The sequence below is a fragment of the Nuphar pumila genome, chromosome 1 (assembly GCF_984573655.1).
Source record: "Nuphar pumila chromosome 1, dmNupPumi1.hap1.1, whole genome shotgun sequence".
Taxonomy (NCBI): Eukaryota; Viridiplantae; Streptophyta; class Magnoliopsida; order Nymphaeales; family Nymphaeaceae; genus Nuphar; species Nuphar pumila.
In genome coordinates this window covers 24,982,658-24,988,522 of record NC_143249.1, presented here as the reverse complement: position 1 = coordinate 24,988,522, position 5,865 = coordinate 24,982,658, and the positions used below count along the sequence as shown (strand labels likewise).

At 33.2% G+C, this 5,865-nt stretch overlaps 1 pseudogene; it reads left to right on the top strand.

The window, feature by feature from the left end:
- The first annotated feature begins 4,827 nt into the window (after window positions 1-4,827).
- Window positions 4,828-5,443, top strand: LOC149848402 (ethylene-responsive transcription factor ERF019 pseudogene; annotated as a pseudogene).
- The last annotated feature ends 422 nt before the right edge of the window (window positions 5,444-5,865 follow it).

Genomic DNA, 5,865 nt, shown 5'->3' with positions numbered 1-5,865 from the left:
TCCCTGCAAGAATCAAAAGATGAAACACAGAACAAAATACAAAAACTCATAGAAATTTAATATTAGTTTCAGCTAAAAATCACAAAATCATGAATTAAACTATCATGAAATAAAATAACTATATGTAACTAACCACTACACTAAAAGATAAAATAACAAAACAAAATAACTAGCAAGAACTAAAGCGTAACACACTAAAGATAATCAAGAAACTAACTAAAACAAATTGACTAAAAGACAAAACTAAAAGCAACTAAATAAATTTTAACAAACTATATGTTGTACGAATTTTCAACAATCTAAACTATAACAAATAACAAATATGAAACAATAAAAACTAACCTATGCTAATTGATTGAATAAAAACAACTAAGCTAATAACTAACAATTAACAAAACATGAACTACCAACTAGTCACAAGATTCAATGAAACAATGCTAACTAACTATTCAAGGTTCAACTACTTTAACTCACATGTATAATTAATTAACCAATAACACAGTATGTTGCACGATATCTAAAAAAATTAAATCTGGAAATAAACTACCTAAATATCTAATCTAATAAATTATTAATAATCTATACAACAACAACAACAACTACGCCTTCATCCCAAAACAATTGGGGTCGGCGATACGAACCAAAAAAGAAAATTATTAATAATCTATGCTATATTAAAATCTAATTCTAATCTAAAATTAACGCAACTCAAACAAACTACACTATCTAATGAAATAAAGTACGCTAAGCTGCATCTAACGTGATTAAAATAAGGCAATATTAACCACTCTAAAAAAAATGATATTGGAAATAAAGAGAAGAAACTCGGCTAGATTATATTTTTTATATAAACTAATTATATTAAGCAACTAATCTAATTTACTTGACATTAAATTAAATCAGTATTAATTTAATTACTGTAAAAGAACTTAATTAACATAAAGTAAAAAAAAACTGCTAAAAATTTATTCTTTACCTAAATCGGCTAATATGCTACTTCTATCTTTTGTTGATTTTTTTTCTAATCTAATAATTAATCTAACTAAAAACTAATCTAATATTTAATAAAAGGTGAATAGCAGGTATTGAACAGTAAAAAAAACAAAGAACTATGATCTATTTGACGCCATCTAAAAAAATATTCAAAAAACTATGTAAGATGCTAAACTGACTAGAAAAGAAAAAAATGTTATTTACGTAATCTATGAAACACTGAATATTAAAAATATGATGTAGACTAACACTAACCTAAAACTAATTGAAAAAAAAACATAAAGTGCTAAGTGCAAACTATCGATTTAACTAAACTATAGTTATTCTATGCACAATCGAGAAAAATGGCTAATCTAGACTAAGCAAAATATATATTTTTTCTTTTTATTTTTTTCAGATGTTGAATCTAAACTAAGCTAAACTAAATATGCAGAATATGCAATGGTATGCTTTATGATATGCAAAAACTAAAACTATGGTGAAACAAAAAAGAAGGAGCAAACTGTACGATCCACTTCCGATGGGAGGGTTGAGAGGAAGCATGTTGTATTTCTCGCTGCAATCAAATGAACTCCACTCTCTCTCCGATAGAGGGGTTGTGAGGAATCGACGACGATGGAGTTTAGAAGCAGGATTGAAAAGCATAAGAAGCAAGAAGAATAACGTAGGCAACCAGTCAATCGAACAAGGGGGAGAAAGGAAGAAAGGGAGGTAGACAGGAGAGAAGGGGGCGCAGACTATAGAGAGAAAAAATGTGTGATGTGAGAAAAATATTACTATTTATACTCAAGAAATTAGGTTTACACATTTTTTTTTTCAGAAAACTCTAATATATTTTCAAAAAATTTACAACAGTGTTTTTGAAAAATGTGTTTCACAAAAGTACCTTTCTTAAACCAAATAAAATATGATTTAAACACTTCTACGCTAATTAAAACACTAATTAAAACATCCTAAACAAAATCAAGCATTGAAAAATGCAGAAAAGTATTTAAAAATATAGTTTTTTCTTTATTTTTAATTTAAATATAGTTTCTCAAAAAATACTGATAAGACTAGGTTTTTAACACAATTTTTCAATGAATCATGCATAAAATAGAATGAATAAAATACAAAAAATATATGCATGATCAAATAGCCCAAAGATTCTATCTTCTTGGTGGTGACCTGTACAAGAAGGGTTATAATAGTGAACTCCTTAGGTGCCTGGACGAAGAGGAAGCCCAAAAAGTTATAGAATAATTATATGGTGGCCTTTGTGGAGGGCACATTAGTGTCCAAATGATGGTCAAAAATATTATAAGGCCTGGGTACTATTGGTCGACCATTGACCCTGACTACTACTCTCATGTTAGAAAATGCATAAGGTGTCAAGAGCATTGTAATGCCATTCATTCTTCCTCATCTGCATTGCATTATGTTGCATCTCTATGGTCATTCTTCATGTGTGCATTTGACGTCATAGGAATCATCCATCCCCATGCATCCAATGGTCATCACTACATTCTAGCTAGATGTCACTGAATACTTCACCAAGTGGGTAGAAGTAGTGTCGTCTTAACGAGACCTAACGAAAAAGAGAGCCTAAGGAACACATTACTTTTATATATATAGTCACTAGAATACGAGAACTAGAAATTCGAGAACTAATGTGTAGACAGTGATTTTTATAGATTTTTGGTTCTTTTCTTTTGAATCTAACCATACAGATGTGATCAACATGCTTGATTTTATAAGAACACGTTCTTGAATCATCCAATTTTGATGCATAAATGAGATTTTTTGAAAGCTTTAAAATCAATGGCTCATAATCTTCATAAATATTCAAGCATTCAAAAATTTTATTTTTTCATCAAAAATACACTATCAAATGGTTGATTCCTACCAAATTTACCATGTGAAACACATCTACATGGTTGGATTTGCAAAAAAAAGTGTTAAAAATGCCCATGTTTCGGGTTCTCATATTTCCAACACTTTTTTCACAACTGAAATATGAGAACTAAGCATTTCTAACACTTTTTTTGCAAATCCAACCATGTGGATGTACTTGGCATGGTGAATTTGCTAGGAATCAACCATTGGATCATGTATTCGATAAAAAAAATGTGATTTTTGAATGCTTGAATATTTATGAAGAATATGAGCTATTGATTTTAAAATGTTAAAAAAATCACGTTTATGCATCAGTCAGATTATTAAAGAGCGGGTTCTTATAAATCCAAGCATGTAGATCACACCCGTACAGTTAGATTCAAGAGAAAATGACAAAAAATCTATGAAAATAGCATATCACAATTAATTCTCATATTCTAGTAATGGGCCGTTACTAAACCGCTTACTAAATAGGTTTTTTGGGTTTTTTTCATGTTATTTTTAAATTCTGACCGTACTTGATTTTATAAGGATCAACTCTTGAAGCATTTGATTCCAACATATGGGTGGGTTTTTATAAAGTTCGATAAATCAATGGTCTAAAATCTTTATAAATGTTTGAGCCTCCAAACATCATTTTTTTCACAGAAAACACATGGTACAGGTGTGGATTCTTAGTAAATCGTTCATGCCCACATTTATAGGGCCGAAACCACATAAGAAATACCGGAGAAGCTGAAAATCCATTTAACATCGGGTTTAGCACCAAATGGGTTTAGCATGGACCCATATATATATATATATATATATATATATATATATATATATGTGTGTGTGTGTGTGTGTGAAAGCCGAGGGTGAACGTATTTGTTTAAGTCAGAGTCGACCAAAAGTTTGCAGCTGCAACGTCTATTTCATAGTTCAATTTATTTTTTTCGAAAACGATTAAACTGACCAGACAAATTCACTTTTATGAGCCACCGGCCACCAATAATTTCTGACTGTTAAACACGTGTACCGACTTATATATATATATATATTCTCCCTTGTCCACCTCCAAGATTCTACTCCAACAAAAATCTGCTATATTCCAAAAATATCGTGATTTTATCACAATAGTTTCCAAAGCCAATATAATTGTAAAAATATGATCTATTTTGATACTACTGCTAACTTAACGTGACATTTTCTTGACAAAAGTACTTGAGCTTCTTATTTTTCTTTATTTTAATACGTTTATATATATTTTTAGTATTTCACGTTTGTCATCATTTCTCTAGATTCTCTTGAAAATGATGAAAAAACAAAGAAAATTTTATCTCGAGGTTCTCTCTCATAGAGAAAATCCTGATAGATACCGAGATTTCATGATATCCTCCCCTGTTTTTTATTGGACAATTTTGATTAAGGGCCTGTTTAGAATCTGTAGTTGAGATGGGCATTCATCAAGTTTATGTATTTGAAGAAGTGGCAGCAGCTAAATCCATGATCTAGTGTAAATAAAAAGGAAAAAGGGCTTCACTCTCCATCCCAAATGCATAAACTCCCATCCCAGCGCCGGGATTCCAAACAGGACCACCAAGGTAGTTTGACCAAGATTTTACCTCGGGACCACCAAATGCATAAACTCCCATCCCAACGCCGAGATTCCAAACAGGCCCTTAGGAATTATTTGTGTCCCATTTTCAGCGTGAGAGAGAGAGAGAGGGCCCCCTGCCCGTCCAAAACCCTAATAAGGGTTTTTCCTTCTCATACTTTGACCTCATGGGGTCTGACTTAATACCATCCCCATTAGAATGACTTGACCAAAGTCTTATCTTCTCACGTTCTCTGATTCAAGCATTCATAATGTCAACCTTGACCATTTCATCTTCAACCTATATATCTTTAGTGCCCCCATCAAGGCTAGTGGCCATTGCATCTCTATTACAAACCGGAGAACCGGGACTCTCACAACAGTCCGGCAAGATGCAAAGGTCGGAACAGGTACAGAGTGCCGAAGCAGATGCCCGAAATCCATACAAAGGCGTTCGACGCAGGAAATCGGGGAAGTGGGTCTCAGAAATTCGTTTGCCAGGTTCGAGAGACCGCCTATGGCTGGGCTCGTACTCTACTCCGGAGGCTGCAGCTATCGCGCATGACACAGCTGTGTTCTGCCTACGAGGGCCGGAAGCAGTTAACGGCCTGAATTTCCCCAGAAGCATTAATCCGTTATTCCTAGTGTTCGACATGTCGCCGAAGTCCGTAAAGAGGGTTGCTGTAGAGGCAGGCATGACCACGGACGCAGAGTTGATGTCTAAGGTAGTAGTGCAGGAGAGTGGCAGCACAGTGCAGGGAAGCTATGAGGGTGCAAACCAAGAGCTCAAGATATGGGAATCAGATGAGGAAAACTTCTCACAAGGCTATGTACTGAACCAGCTATGCCATGAGGAGTTGAGCGTCTCAGTAGATGATATGGAAATCTGGTTGTAGATTGCATAAGATAACTAATGGATGGTTGTTATATTTTTTTCCTGGGGATGATTCCTTCACTAAATTATGGGGTTGCCTAGAAAGCAATTTTACATATGTTTTGAGACATTGACAAACAAATTTTGACGTAAAAAAACAAACTGTGTTGAAACGGAGGATGATATTTTTAATTAAAGATAATCACCTACTGGCTCTTTTCGTTTTTTTTGAAGATTAGGGTTCAAGGACTTCCAGAATGGATTGGGGTAAATACACGACTGCTAAAAGCATGAAAAAAATAAAATATTACATTTGTGTAGTGAACATAATTCCTTATCCACGTGGGTAGTGAACATAATTCCACACACATATATATATATATATAGAGAGAGAGAGAGAGTAATACATAAATGTTAAATGATACGTGCTAAATTAGTTTTTCAGGGTTTTTTTCATTTTACTTTTAAATTCTAACTTCACAAATGTAGTCTTTGTACTTTATTTTATAGCTATCAGCTCTTGAAGTGTTTGATTCGGACACTTGGG